The sequence below is a fragment of the Podarcis filfolensis genome (genome assembly GCF_964270895.1).
Source record: "Podarcis filfolensis genome assembly, chromosome: 5".
NCBI classification, from domain to species: Eukaryota; Metazoa; Chordata; class Lepidosauria; order Squamata; family Lacertidae; genus Podarcis; species Podarcis filfolensis.
The window spans coordinates 9,124,425-9,138,155 of record NC_139608.1 but is presented as its reverse complement, the minus strand read 5'-3'; positions in this window follow the sequence as shown (position 1 = coordinate 9,138,155).

The window sequence follows — 13,731 nt, the reverse complement described above, 5'->3', positions numbered from 1 at the left end:
GGAGAAGAGCTTTTTAGCTTAAGAGCAGCAGCAGCAGGCCTAGATGGAGCAAGGGAGATGCCTGGAAAGGGATTAAGATTAGCATTGCTTATGCACTTATGTAATATTTGGCCTAAATTTGACTTCCGAGCAACACCAATTCATTATCCAGCAAGTGCGGCCACAGCAATTGCTGCAGGGCAATATTTGCAGAAATCGGATACTTCCGCCGCCCCGCCCTCAAGAGGTCCGTTTGTGTTTCTGGGAGGAAAGTAGTTATGTCAGTGCTAAAAATTAGCCGAGAATTGGCTTTTGTAACTGCTGCTAATGCTCTCTTTGTTCATTTAAAGCTTGTACAGATGTCACGCGGAGGTTGGGGGGGGGGAGGTTGGAGGGGAGAGAGCAGGGCACTTTCACTCGGAGCTGTTCTGCTGCATGACACGAGACGTAGACCTCTTCCTTCCGGGTGAACCTGTTGCAGAAAACTTAATGTTCAACCCACATTTCAGTGATGCTGAAATGTACTTCTCCATGTCACACCTTTCAGCTAGCACTTCAATTGCTGTGTGTGAAACTCTACAGGTTATGATGCCACAAATAACAAGAGTCACACCACATATTTAAAGCATTCTTATATCACTTTAGAAGTGACGCGGGTGACGCTGTGGGTTAAACCACAGAGCCTAGAACTTGCCGATCAGAAAGTCGGCGGTTCGAATCCCCGCGATGGGGTGAGCTCCCGTTGTTCGGTCCCTGCTCCTGCCAACCTAGCAGCTCAAAAGCACATCAAAGTGCAAGTAGATAAATAGGTACCGCTCTGGCGGGAAGGTAAACGGCGTTTCCGTGCACTGCTCTGGTTCTCCAGAAGTGGCTTAGTCATGCTGGCCACATGACCCAAAAGCTGTACGCCAACTCCCTTGGCCGATAAAGCGAGATGAGCGCTGCAACCCCAGAGTCGCTCACAACTGGACCTAATGGTCAGGGGTCCCTTTACCTTTTTATATCTATAGACACTTTATTTATTCAAACAATTTTATATACTATTTATCTTTTTTTGTAATATTCCAAAATAATATATATATATATTTTTTCGTGTTTGAAATATGGAAAAAAAAGAGAACATTGTGCTAAAATTTAAATTGTTTATGGGGAGAAAAAATAAGTTTGCTACTTTCTTCGCTAGGGAAAAAAAAGTTTGTTATTTCTTTTCTCAATGTGAGAATTTCAGATAAAAAAAGCAACTAATAATGGTGCCGTTAATAATAATTATTATTATTGATAATAATAAATTCAAAGATCGAAAGGACCTGTGACGTTTGTGGCTATTTATTTGCAGTACAAACCCACACCCATAACATAGGTGACGAGTCGCCTTGAGAAAAAGATGTATTTCTTATATTTCTGCAGCACATTCCAGTTTAAGGACCGTATTCATTTTTTGAAATCTGCAGAAACACCAGCCAGGCTAACCCAAGGCAGTTTAGCCCGATTAGGATTTTGAACCCAGAATATATAAGAAACTGGGGGGGGGGGGGCTTTACCTTTTTATATCACTTTAACAGTCATGGCTCTCCCCCTCAAGAATCTTGGGAACTGTTGTTTGCAAAGGATGTTGGGAATTCTGTGTTGGATGTTGGAAGTTCTGTGTGGGGCGTCTCCTGACAACTCTCACAACACTTAACGACCTACAGTTCCCAGGGTTTTGGTGGGGGAGGGGGGAAGCCACAACTGTTAAAGTGGTGTGGTTGGTTGGTCGACATCTGTCTGTCTCGGGAGACAATGGAGGACTGGACTGACTTTTGGGGATGAAGTCAAACTGTTGAAAGTGCCTGCTGTGGCTGTAGAGAGCGATATGGGAGAGACATGTTTTGTTGCATCTGGGGCAGACAAAGGCATCTGGTTGTGCTGCAGCAGATGCGCCATGGTGTTTCTTCTCACTGCTCTCCACCCAGCAGAGGCGGATTTATAGGAGTGAGTCTGCTTTGGCTACACTGAGCACAGAGCCTCAGGGAAGCCCCAGTATGATTTAGAAAGGACTCAAAAACCAAGAGGATAAAAACTTTATAAAAGAATGGGAAAAGATTGTAAGCTAAGCAGATGGAAACGAGCAGGATTTTGACTCACTTGTAGTGTAAAAATTATTATGGACAATATAGTTTGATATAAAAAAAGGAGTACGGATGAATATGCAGATGTTTAAAATGAGACCCCGTGGAGGGGATGTCTTGAGATTCGGAGAATCTCTGTATACAGATATAATAATAATAATAATAATAATAATAATAATAATAATAATAATAAATAAAAATAGTAAATTTTATTTATACCCCACCCTCCCCGGCCAGAGCCGGGCTCAGTGCAGCTAACACCAATACAATTTCAGTAAAACCATAAGAAGAAAAAAGAAAAAGAAAAAGAACAATTTAAAATACAGGTTAAAATGCAATTTAAAATGCAGCCTCATTTTAAAAGTAGCCCGTAGATCAAAACCATAAGGGGAGGGAAACATAAGGGTCAGACTGAGCCAAACCAAAGGCCAGGTGGAACAGCTCTGTCTTGCAGGCCCTGGGGAAAGATGTCAAGTCCCGCAGGGCCTTAGTCTCTTGTGACAGAGCGTTCCACCAAGTTGGGGCCAGTACTGAAAAGGCCCTGGCCACCTTATGACTTGGGACCTCCAAAATGTTGTCAATACATTTTTACTAGCTTGTGTTTATTTGTACTTTGTATTTGTAAAACCAATAAAAATTATTACATAATAGAAAGGCGCGTGAGAGGTGGAGGGGTGCTGAATTTTGGTGTCCCAAGCCGTCATTCCTCCCCTGGTCTCTGCTATACATGCAGGGCCTGACTGTCTGTCTCCAGGCACTGCAGTCGTCTGCAAGGATGGGTGTTGGATGTTGCCAGCCTCCATGTCACGTTTGCAGATACCTTTGTAGCGCAGAGTAGTGGAGAACGTGTGTGTGTGTGTGTGTGTGTGTGTGTGTGTGTTTATGTCTGTATTGAATCTTCCAACATCCAGCTTCATCAGATGCTCCTGAGTTCGAGTTCTAGAGAGAGGGAGAAAAAGTTTTCTCTATCCACTTTCTCTACACGAAAATCTTTTGCCTACGCTTTCTCCTCAACAAATAAACAACCACTGTCAAGATTTCTGGGCCCCATTAATCAGTATTGGCTTTCTTTATTGGCTTTGAAATGTCAAAAACAAAGGAGACAATGTGCATGATTGATGCAGGACGAAATTAAACAGCACATTAGCAGCAATGCATTGGCATCGGGTTGGCTCACAAAAACAACACAAACAACCCACTCAGCGAACAGGTCAATGAGCACAATGCAGCTGCAATCACAGAGGAGGAAAATCGATCTTAATAGCTACAAATGGCACGTATTTTAATTAAGCGCCGCACAAAGCGATCATCATGCAATGAAGCAAATGAAGCAGAGTACGGCTTACTACCCTCTCGTCTAGGAATGGCCTCTCCTCCTGCGAAGCATATATTTCATTACCTTGTCTGTTCCACTCAAGCGACTATTCCTTTGTGTGTAGGTAAACAGATTGAATTTTTCAACTGTATAGAATTGGTGGTGTCAGTCGATGGATACCCCATATAAGATTTGACCCCAGAACATGGTCCAAAGCTGGGATCCTCAATGTGGCACCTGTGGGCACCACATTCCCTGAAGCACTCCCCCTTCTTTGGGTCCCTCAATTTTTAAAAAATACCATATTTTTTGCTCTATAAGACTCACTTTTTCCCTCCTAAAAAGTAAGGGGAAGTGTCTGTGCGTCTTATGGAGTGAATGCAGGCTGCGCAGCTATCCCAGAAGCCAGAACAGCAAGACGGATTGCTGCTTTCACTGCGCAGCGATCCCTCTTGCTGTTCAGGCTTCTGAGATTCAGAATATTTTTTTTCTTGTTTTCCTCCTCCAAAAACTAGGTGCGTCTTGTGGTCTGGTGCGTCTTATAGAGCGAAAAGTACGGTGATTTTTGGCAGAGGTATGGTTCAACTCATCCCTTGGGAATTTTTTTACTGATAACCAGGGTTCCATGTGGCTGTGGTCATCCATAGGAAACTAATGATTGGCCTGCCAGGATGAGCGCTCCAACTGATTGGCCTGTGAGCGCTCTGACTGGAGAACAGCCTTACCAAAGGCATCATGGACTTTGAAGACGCTCAAACTCAGGACGAAAGGGAGAAATGAGCTAAGAGGAAGGCATGTTTGGCAAATCCTCACCGTGATCAACTCCCGCCCAGAAACCTATGTCCCCACTGTGGAAGGATGTGCGGATCCAAAATTGGCCTCCACAGTCACTTACAGACACACTGTTAAGACCATATTCATGGAAGACAATCTTGGCTATGAGTGATCGCCAAAGAAGGAAATGATAATATATTTTCTGTGTTTGTTCATCTATAGGAAACTAATGATTGGCCTGCCAAGACCCATAAATGAATGTTTGCTTAAGATATAAATAGTTAACTTAAGGCATTCTTATTCCCCAGATATTCAATTACTAGGCGGGAACACCGGTTACACAGAGTCAACAGCTGATTTCCCATCATAAGGCCCAGTATCTAAATATACATGTTGATTATGACTCAGAGCTTTCAGTCTTCAGAGGAAAAGCAAAAGTAAACTGGGATAATGAGTGGAGTGCTTAAAAAGAAGAATAGTTTGTCTAGTTCAATGTTGCCTGCAATAAACAAAAATGATTTAAGAGGACAAAACATTAGGACTCTGTTATCTGGGATCTGAAGCCATGAAAGCAGAATGGGGCTAGCTTGAGTGGCTGCGAGGGATACTTCCCATGCTATGTTTTAAATGGGTACACAGTGCATACCAGTCTTCGCTGTGTGCGCCAATTTTCATGTAACATCATTAATGCAATCAGCATTCCCCTGAACATTTTGAGATAGTAAAAAGCAAGCACCAGAGTGCATCTGAATCCAGACAATGGGGAGGGTCTGTCCCCACTGTAGACTCAAGTCTGGTCCAGGAGTCTCACGACTTGCTGTACACATGGGGAGGAAAGTGCCAGTCAGTATATGCAATGTTACTGGCCACCCTAGTCTCTGCCGAGTGGTGCACAAGAGTCAAGGGTTCTTAATAATAATAATAATAATAATAATAATAATAATAAATTATTAGTGTTCTTAGCACTTAACCAGGGTTTGGTGTTAATAATAATTATATTTTTTATTATTTATGGGTGACTTGCACAGACAGACTGGTACTCAAAACCTGTAACAGTATCATTTGGGGGGGGGGGTTAGGTCTACTATTGATTACTTAGGGAAAAAGCTAGATGTTTATGGAACATGACTGAACTTCTGTTCCATATACTTATGTGTATATTGTAAAATTTATGTAACAACCTTTCTTATTTATTTAAATAAAAACTTCAGGTACATTATGTGTGACACAGGTACATTATGATGACACAGCTTCTATTCAGGTAGAGGTGCCTGAAGTTGTTGTTATATGGTGATGTACCATATACAATAAAGCTAAAAGAAACAGTTGACAACAACACAACCATCCACAGCAGATAAATTTTAAAACACTGCAAGGTAGACGCCCACAGCAAATACCTTCCAACTGGGAAAGCTTGTTGGAACCAAAATGTTTTCAATTGTTTCTGGAAAGTGTAGATAGTGGGCACTTGTTGAATCTCGACAGAAATACTGTTCCACAGAACAGGGGCAAACACACTAAAAGTCTGGCACTGAGTTACTGCTATAGTGAATATCCAAAGTTTCATGAATGTTGATATTTACACCAGAAAGGTTGTCTAGTTAACTTTCTATGAATATCTGGATGGATGGAAGGATGGATCGACAGATCTATCTTTTGTGACTGTCATACTTCCCAGTACCTCTGAATTTTTGAACATCCACAAGACGTTCTAGGATTGTCAAAACAGAATGAAATTGGGCGATCTGACTCAGACCTGTACTATTTTTTTTAAAAAACCCCAAATAATTTTATTAATAAACAAAAGAAACAAAAGAAAAAACAGCATAAAAAAATACCGTTACCGCAGGTTGAAAGCAGTGTAAGGCTGTCCATTATCACTGAACTTGCTGTTCTAAAATGTTGTAAGAAATACATATTTTTCCATAAACCTGTTAAGCTGGTTTATATATATATTACTTTATAATAAGTAAGGTTAATCGTAGTTACGATCAGTGCTCTTTTTCTAGAAAAAGATGTGCCAGAATTCACCCTGGTCGCCTCCCTCATTCTCTTACAATGGCAATGGCGCCCACCTGAGAGGTGCTGGAACTGAGTTCCGGTGAATATCGGCTTTTAAAAAAGCCCTGGACCTAATTATCTCGATCCATTCAAATATAGCAGGAGATATGCTTCTGCCACCCACTTCTCGCACGCATTTTCTCATATATGTATCCTGGTTCTGATCCAAGTTTAGCCAAAGGTCATAGAATCTTGCAAGCATGCCTTTGTCCAAATGAGATAAATAGACCTGTACAATTCTGATCCTCTTGAACAGTTCCTGGTAGATGGTACAAACAGGAGGTTCATTCAGTCCTAGGAAAGTCAGAATGTATGGCTAGAGGGTTGAGCAAGCACTGGTGGATCACAAGTTAGACAGGTTTGGCCTATGTAAACACTGGGTCTTGTGATGGGAAACCAGCTGCCTATTTTCCATGTAATTGATGCTTCTGTTCAGTAATTGGATGCCTGGGGAACAAGAATGCATTAAGTCTGTATCTCTTGGGTGAACTTTTTCACGCATATCTCATAATGCCATCACTATTTTTCTATACAATCAACAACTGTTTTGCGTGGAAGTTACGTTCCTGACCCCCAGGCCCGTTGGAAGAGTGCACATAAGCCTGCTCCGCCTCCCCTTTTCCAGCCACTTCTAGGTTGTGGCAATGTGCGTGTACGCGGTTGTGTACATATTGAACAAGTGCAAAACAGTCATTGCCTACATCTCTTATGTATCAGCTCCATCTGGTATGCAAGCTGAGACCCTACCTGCCCACAGACTCTCTCGCCAGAATGGTGCGTGCTCTAGTTATCTCTCGTTTGGACTACTGCAATGCGCTCTATGTGGGGCTACCTTTGAAGGTGATCTGGAAACTACAACAAATCCAGAATGCGGCAGCTAGACTGGTGACTGGGAGCGGCCGCCGAAACCATATAACACTGGTCTAGAAAGACCTACACTGGCTCTCAGTATGTTTCTGAGCCCAATTCAAAGTGTTGGTGCTGACCTTTAAAGCCCTAAACAGCCTCGTTCCAGTATACCTGAAGGAGCGTCTCCACCCCATCGTTCTACCTGGACACTGAGGCCTAGTGCTGAGGGCCTTCTGGAGGTTCCTTCACTGCGAGAAGCCAAGTTACAGGGAACCAGGCAGAAGGCCTTCTCGGTAGTGGCACCCGCCCTGTGGAACGACTTCCCACCAGATGTCAAAGAGAAAAACAACTAGCACACTTTTAGAAGACATCTGAAGGCAGCCCTGTTTAGGGAAGCTTTTAATGTTTAATAGGTTATTGTATTTTAGTGTTCTGTTGGAAGCCGCTCAGAGTGGCTGGGGAAACCAAGCCTGATGGGTGGGGTATAAATAATAAATAATAATAATAATAATAATAATAATAATAATAATAATAATTATTATTATTATTATTATTAAATATACTTGTCATAGGTCATACGCTTACAGGTCTGCTATAGGCAATGGTTTATATCAGACTTTTTTTAAAAAAAGCAACAGTTTTCATTATGATTACGAATAAAGTTACAGTTATATCATCCATGTTGTCTACTGCAGGTGGCAACTACGAAGGCTAGCTTATGTTATGCCTGGGAAAGTTACAGACTACTAGTTTTGTGTAAATCACTTTGAATTTCATTATTTGAAGAAAGTAACTTCTTGTGTAAAGAAGGCTGGATGAGTAGGTACATTTGGTCCTTTGGAGAGGGCCATAATTCAGTGGAGGGGCACAAACTTTACATGCAAATAGTCCAGAGGTCCAATCCCTGGTGTCTCCAAAAAGGGCTGAGAAAGAACCCTGGAGAGCTGCTGCCAGTCAGTGTAGACATTACTCAGCTATTTGGACACAGTATAAGTCAGCTTCCTCTGTTCCTATGTTCCCTACCTACAGGCAGTTTAAAGTAACCTCAAAAATAAGACCCATCTTTCAACTTTTTCTCAGGTAAAGGTAAAAGGAGCCCTGACCATTAGGTCCAGTCGTGACCGACTCTGGGGTTGCGGTGCTCATCTCGCTTTATTGGCCGAGGGAGCCGGCGTACAGCTTCTGGGTCATGTGGCCAGCATGACTAAGCCACTTCTGGCGAACCAGAGCAGCGCACGGAAACGCCGTTTACCTTCCTGTCGGAGCAGTACCTATTTATCTACTTGCACTGGCGTGCTTTCGAACTGCTAGGTGGGCAGGAGCTGGGACCGAACAACGGGACCTCACCCCATCGCGGGGATTCGAACCACTGACCTTCTGATCGGCAAGCCCTAGGCTCTGTGGTTTAACCCGCAGCACCACCCGCGTTCTTTTTTCTCAGTTAACTCCTTACAAAAGCATGTCTATTCAACAAACGTTTCCACTGCAGCAAGACAATAACTGCATACATCTCCCCTCTGGTCGCATGAGCATCATATTCTGGATTATTACAAAGACAACCAAGTTCTTCTTTTTTCTGAAATCATATGACATATAGCAAAACACACACACCAATCATTTTATGGAGGAAGAGAAGACCATGCTTCTGATGTCTCTCTTCCTGCAACAAAAATTTGTGAGTTTTTCTGCCACCAGTACTTGGAGCCTCTTTTTCAGCTGCTGCATTTACTCTAAATACATCTGAGTCTCCATTCATTAAAAAGCCATTTTAAAGGCATACGCACACACCCAATGCCTTAGTGTTTATGCGTATGGATTTATCTACAGGTACACTACCAGAGTTAAGATGCATCATCCCAATCAGATATTTGAGACCCTGTGTAGTCTCAAGTAGCTATATGTCACACTAGTTCTGAGAAGCAGCAGGAACCCATTAGCAATCAGCTCCATGAGCGACAGGGAGCCCCAGCTGATGAAGTGTCTCTCTACCCCAGCTAAAAGAGTCAAGGCAAGGTAGCATCTTTGCTCTTTGGCCTAAACACAACCTAAGTTCCTCAATAATGAAACTCAAAAAAGAAAAGGGAAAAAAGTTATGCAGGTAGAAAGCGCTTTCCAGTGTTTTGCACTGTCTGTCACACGTACAACTATCTGCTTTCTGGACAAAAGTTGTGGCTGTATCTTGGTGTCAGGTGTGTGTGCAGAAGCCAGGTCCTGTGACCAATAGGACTTTGCAGGACTGGAGCCTTCCTAAGTTTGTTCTAAAGAGGCAAGGTGCAGCCTCACAGGTGAGGCCGATTGGTAACTCACAGCACCTGGTGGCAAGAGCTGGGAAGGGATATAAGGTCAGCATTTCCCTTCGGCTCTTTGCCACAGCAACATGCTTCCTGCGTTTGGCTTCTTGCTTCCTGATCCTTGAACCTCAGCTTCTTGACTCCTTGCTTCTTGATCCTCGGACCCTTGACTTCTTGACTCCTTGCTTCTTGATCCTCGGACCCCTGACTTCATGACTCCTTGCTTCCTGACACTCGGACCCTTGGCTTCTTGACTCCTGGCTCTCTGACCCTCGGACTCTTGGCTCCTGGCTTCTGGACCCCCGTTCCTGCTCCCACCCTGCCATCTTGCCCCCGGTCCTGATGTCCCTTGCCGGGACTTCGATCACCCGTGAAGCGGACCATGACACTTGGATACAATGAGCTTCTGGCCCTGAGCGGAGATGTTCGTCCATTGAAGCCATGGTGGCCAACTGGGAGAAGCTGAGAGAGGCAGAGTGGTTGGTGGATGAGGACTTCAGGGATGTTATAGCTGTGTGTTCCACTCCTTGCTGTCATGGCGAATGGGGGTTTCAGCAGGGAATGAGGTGGTCACTCTGAGGAAGGGGAAAGCGATCCCTTAGAAGGGGCCCATTCCTTGGGTAATGAGCAGTTATCCTCTCATGCAAAGCATATTCCTCCAGAAGGGACACAGCTGGCGCTGTGGTCTAAACCACTGAGCCGTTTGGGCTTGCTGATCAGAAGGTCGGAGGTTCGAATCCGTGCAACAGAGTGAGCTCCCTTTGCTCTGTCCCAGCTTCTGCCAATCTAGCTTTTCAAAAGCACACCAGTGCAAGTAGATAAATAGGTACCACTGTGGTGAGGAAGGTAAATGGCGTATCCGTGCACTCTGGCATTCATCACAGTGTTCTATTGTGCCAGAAGCAGTTTAGTCATGCGGACACATGACCCAGAAAAGCTGTCTGTGGACAAACACAGGCTCCCTCGGCCTGAAAAGTGAGATGAGCGCCGCACCCCACAGTCGCCTTTGATTAGACTTAACCGTCCAGGTGTCCTGGAAGTGACTTGAGGGAACCTTCAAGTTAAGCAGTTTGTCATATGGAACTGGTGTTTAGATAAAAAGTCAGGAAAACCACTAAGCATGTCCATGCCCTTGGGCACGCCTGCACTATCCTGGCCACTGCCCTCAACCTGCAATGAAGCCATTAACTTTATTTGATCCTACCACTGCTTACCAAATAAAACCTTTAAAAATGGTTTTGCAAATCTTATTTTTGACGTTTATAAGGTGCTTTCGTTCACAATACATTACAATGAACATCTGCAGATGGGTGTGGCAGGGAGACTTCTTTAGCCAGGCTGACAGAATGCAGCTTTTATGGCCAAAGTATAAGAAGAAATGGTTGTCCTATTGGGAGAGAGCCTGACTTCTGCCTCAGATTCCGTTGTATCTGAAAGGCAAGCATAAGAATGCTGATCAGATCAGTTAAAATCTTTGGCCAGGAATTTTTCCAAAGGTTGCGTGTCTGGGCAAAGTGCCACTGCTATGAAGTCATTCTGATGTTTTAGAAGTTGACTGATCTCCCAGGATCAATAGTTCTGATTGTAATACCATCTGAAATTCAACTCTGCAGCATGTTGTGAGCAAAATGAAATGTTGCCTTCTACAAACATAAATGTGTCCCAAAGATGGCAATTACTGTTTGCTTAGGTAAAAGTTCTTTTAAAAAAATAAAATGTGCATGTTTAAACTTTATTTTATTTTGCTACACATGTACACGGTGGATGCAATTCTGATGCACTGGACTGGAGGACTTTGCTATTGAGATAAATAACAGATGGGTTATGCCCTGTATGTACCTAGTATAGTCTTCAATTCATATTGCTTGAACTTCAATAATTAAAGCATCAGCCAAACTTCTCTTCAAGGGCTATAAAGCCCAGGGCAGCTAATACTTGCATGACCACTTTTAGGTCTGTCTGATTTACATATTAGGTTGTGTTTTTTTAAGGTATACACTTAAGGCATTTTAAGTGCACACTTGCAGAAATGCGAACAACATGGATAAAAATTCACGAACGAAAACATCATCACGAAGCCAACACTGGCTGCAGCTCTGTGTCTACTGCATTCTCAGTGGGATAGCCAGATTTATCCTGTATTGTGTGTGAAAAAGCCATACTAGAAGCACAAACAAGACAATGCAGTGCCACTACTGCAAACCAAATTAGAATTCAACCATTGCTCCTAAGGGCACTTCAGCTTACAATATTCAGTTTCCCCACCCGCCTATCCTTCTCTCCTCCCTACTTTAGCTTAGCCTCCCATCTCCCACCTCCTACTTCCAATTTCCATCTCCTTACTTTCATTACTGTCCTCAGGGTTCATGCATGCAGACCAGGGGTGGGGAACCCATAGTCCTCCAAATGTTGTTTAGACTCCAGCCCCCATCAGCTCCAGCTAGTGTTGCCAATGGCCAAAGATGATGGTAGTTTTATTCCACCAACACCCAGAATCTCATAGGTTCCCCATCCCTGCTTAGACTATAGCTCCCATCAGGCCTGGCCAGAATGGTAAAATGTCAGCGATGATGAGAGCCCAATAGAAGGTGAAAGGGCACAGGTTTCCCATCCCAGTGTAAAGGCAGGAACAGTATCATCATTATTCTATGTACAGGCTCTTAATAAATATTAAGTAGTAGTTATGATGATGATTTTCTTAAATGTGCATCTATTAACTTTCCAGTTTGTAACCACAAACCTTTCTGGTTTGTCTTGTAATATTCCTTAAATTTTATTTTTCAGTTCAGCTTGCCTAAGACCTTTCATTCCCTGACAAATTTATAGGGCACTATCAAATTAAAAAATGAGAAATAGAATAGAAATGTCATATAAAACATCAAAAAGGAGGAGGGGGAGGAGCCAAAAATCAACTATAAAATCCAGCAGAGCTATAAAGCAATACTAAAGCCAGGCATAAAACATGCTGGAAATCCTGGGCAAATAGCATCTTAAATCTTGCAATGTGCTAAGAGAATTTGCTGCTCCCCAAAGCACAAACATCAAACATGCCTACCAATGGTTCTGTATGGTTCACCCTCTTCCTTATAGCTTTAGATTGTCAGCTCTAGTGGTGTTTGCCATGGCTGATCCAGAAAGATGTTCTGCAGCAGTTGCTACGAACTGTGCTGCAGCCCCACACTTGACTCACACTTAGGCCATCAATGGTCATATCCTGAAATTTTCAAACAGTTGCCAGATAAGGCAATCAGTTAGGAATAAAAAGTTATCACAGCAAATGCTCTTAGAACAGAATGCTGAATTTTATTTAACTCTTTTAATATAGCCTTTGCTGTATTAAAGCAAAGTCCTTGCCACAACTACTGAAATTTCTTTGCTGCCCCCTCCCAACTGTAAATCACATCCTGGTAGTGAGGCAACGCAAAGATAAAAGGCACATCACATTGTCATATAGTGAAATATGGGGTTGGAGGGGGACGGGATTTTGTGTGGGTGTGTTTTGTTAGTATTGCAGCAATATTCTTAGTCTGTGCTGGAAGCCAGTATGTGACTCCTCTCTTACACCAATTACACTGACTGCTCTACATGGCTAAGGTCCAGAATACCTAAATGACCATCTCTCCAATATGAACCTTCTTGTCCACTGTGATCAGAAAGGCTCAGCCGCATTTCCCATCACCGTCAGAAGTGGCATCACATGGGAACAAAGGAAAGAGCATAACTGATCATGGATGTGGGACTCACTGCCCTAGAAACCAGACTTGCTTGCCCCTTGCTTGTTAATGTACTGCCACCTTTTGTACACTCTTCTGTCTTAACCAGCCGTAACTTTGCATTTTGCTCTCTCCAGAAATTGCTTTGCAGTTTTTAGGTGCTCTTTATTTGGTTTACCACCCAACCATGAATTGCTATAGTGTTGGTTTTTTAATAATAAGGAGTCTGTTAATGTTTGTTTTTAGTTTAGAGTTGGCCTACTTGAGTGTTTCGTTATTTATTTATGTATTGAAATAGCCACAATCCACATTTTCATAAAATATATTGAAGCAGTGTACATCCAGGCGGTATATACACAATAGAAGCAATAAAAGCACCCTTTAAAAATTTATTAAAAATATCAGTAAATATTTATTAGAAGGACAAAGGATCCACATTCTTAAATAAATAAAATCTCAATCAAAGCCTTTTTTTCATATTTATGCCTTTGAATCACAAAACTAGCTGGTTTCTCACAGGTCATTATCTGGACGTCCCATCTCCCCAAACCCACTACTACTACTACTACTACTACTACTACTACTCCCCATTAGGGATGGACAAATGTTTTTCTTTTTCTTTCTTTCTCTCTCATTTTTCC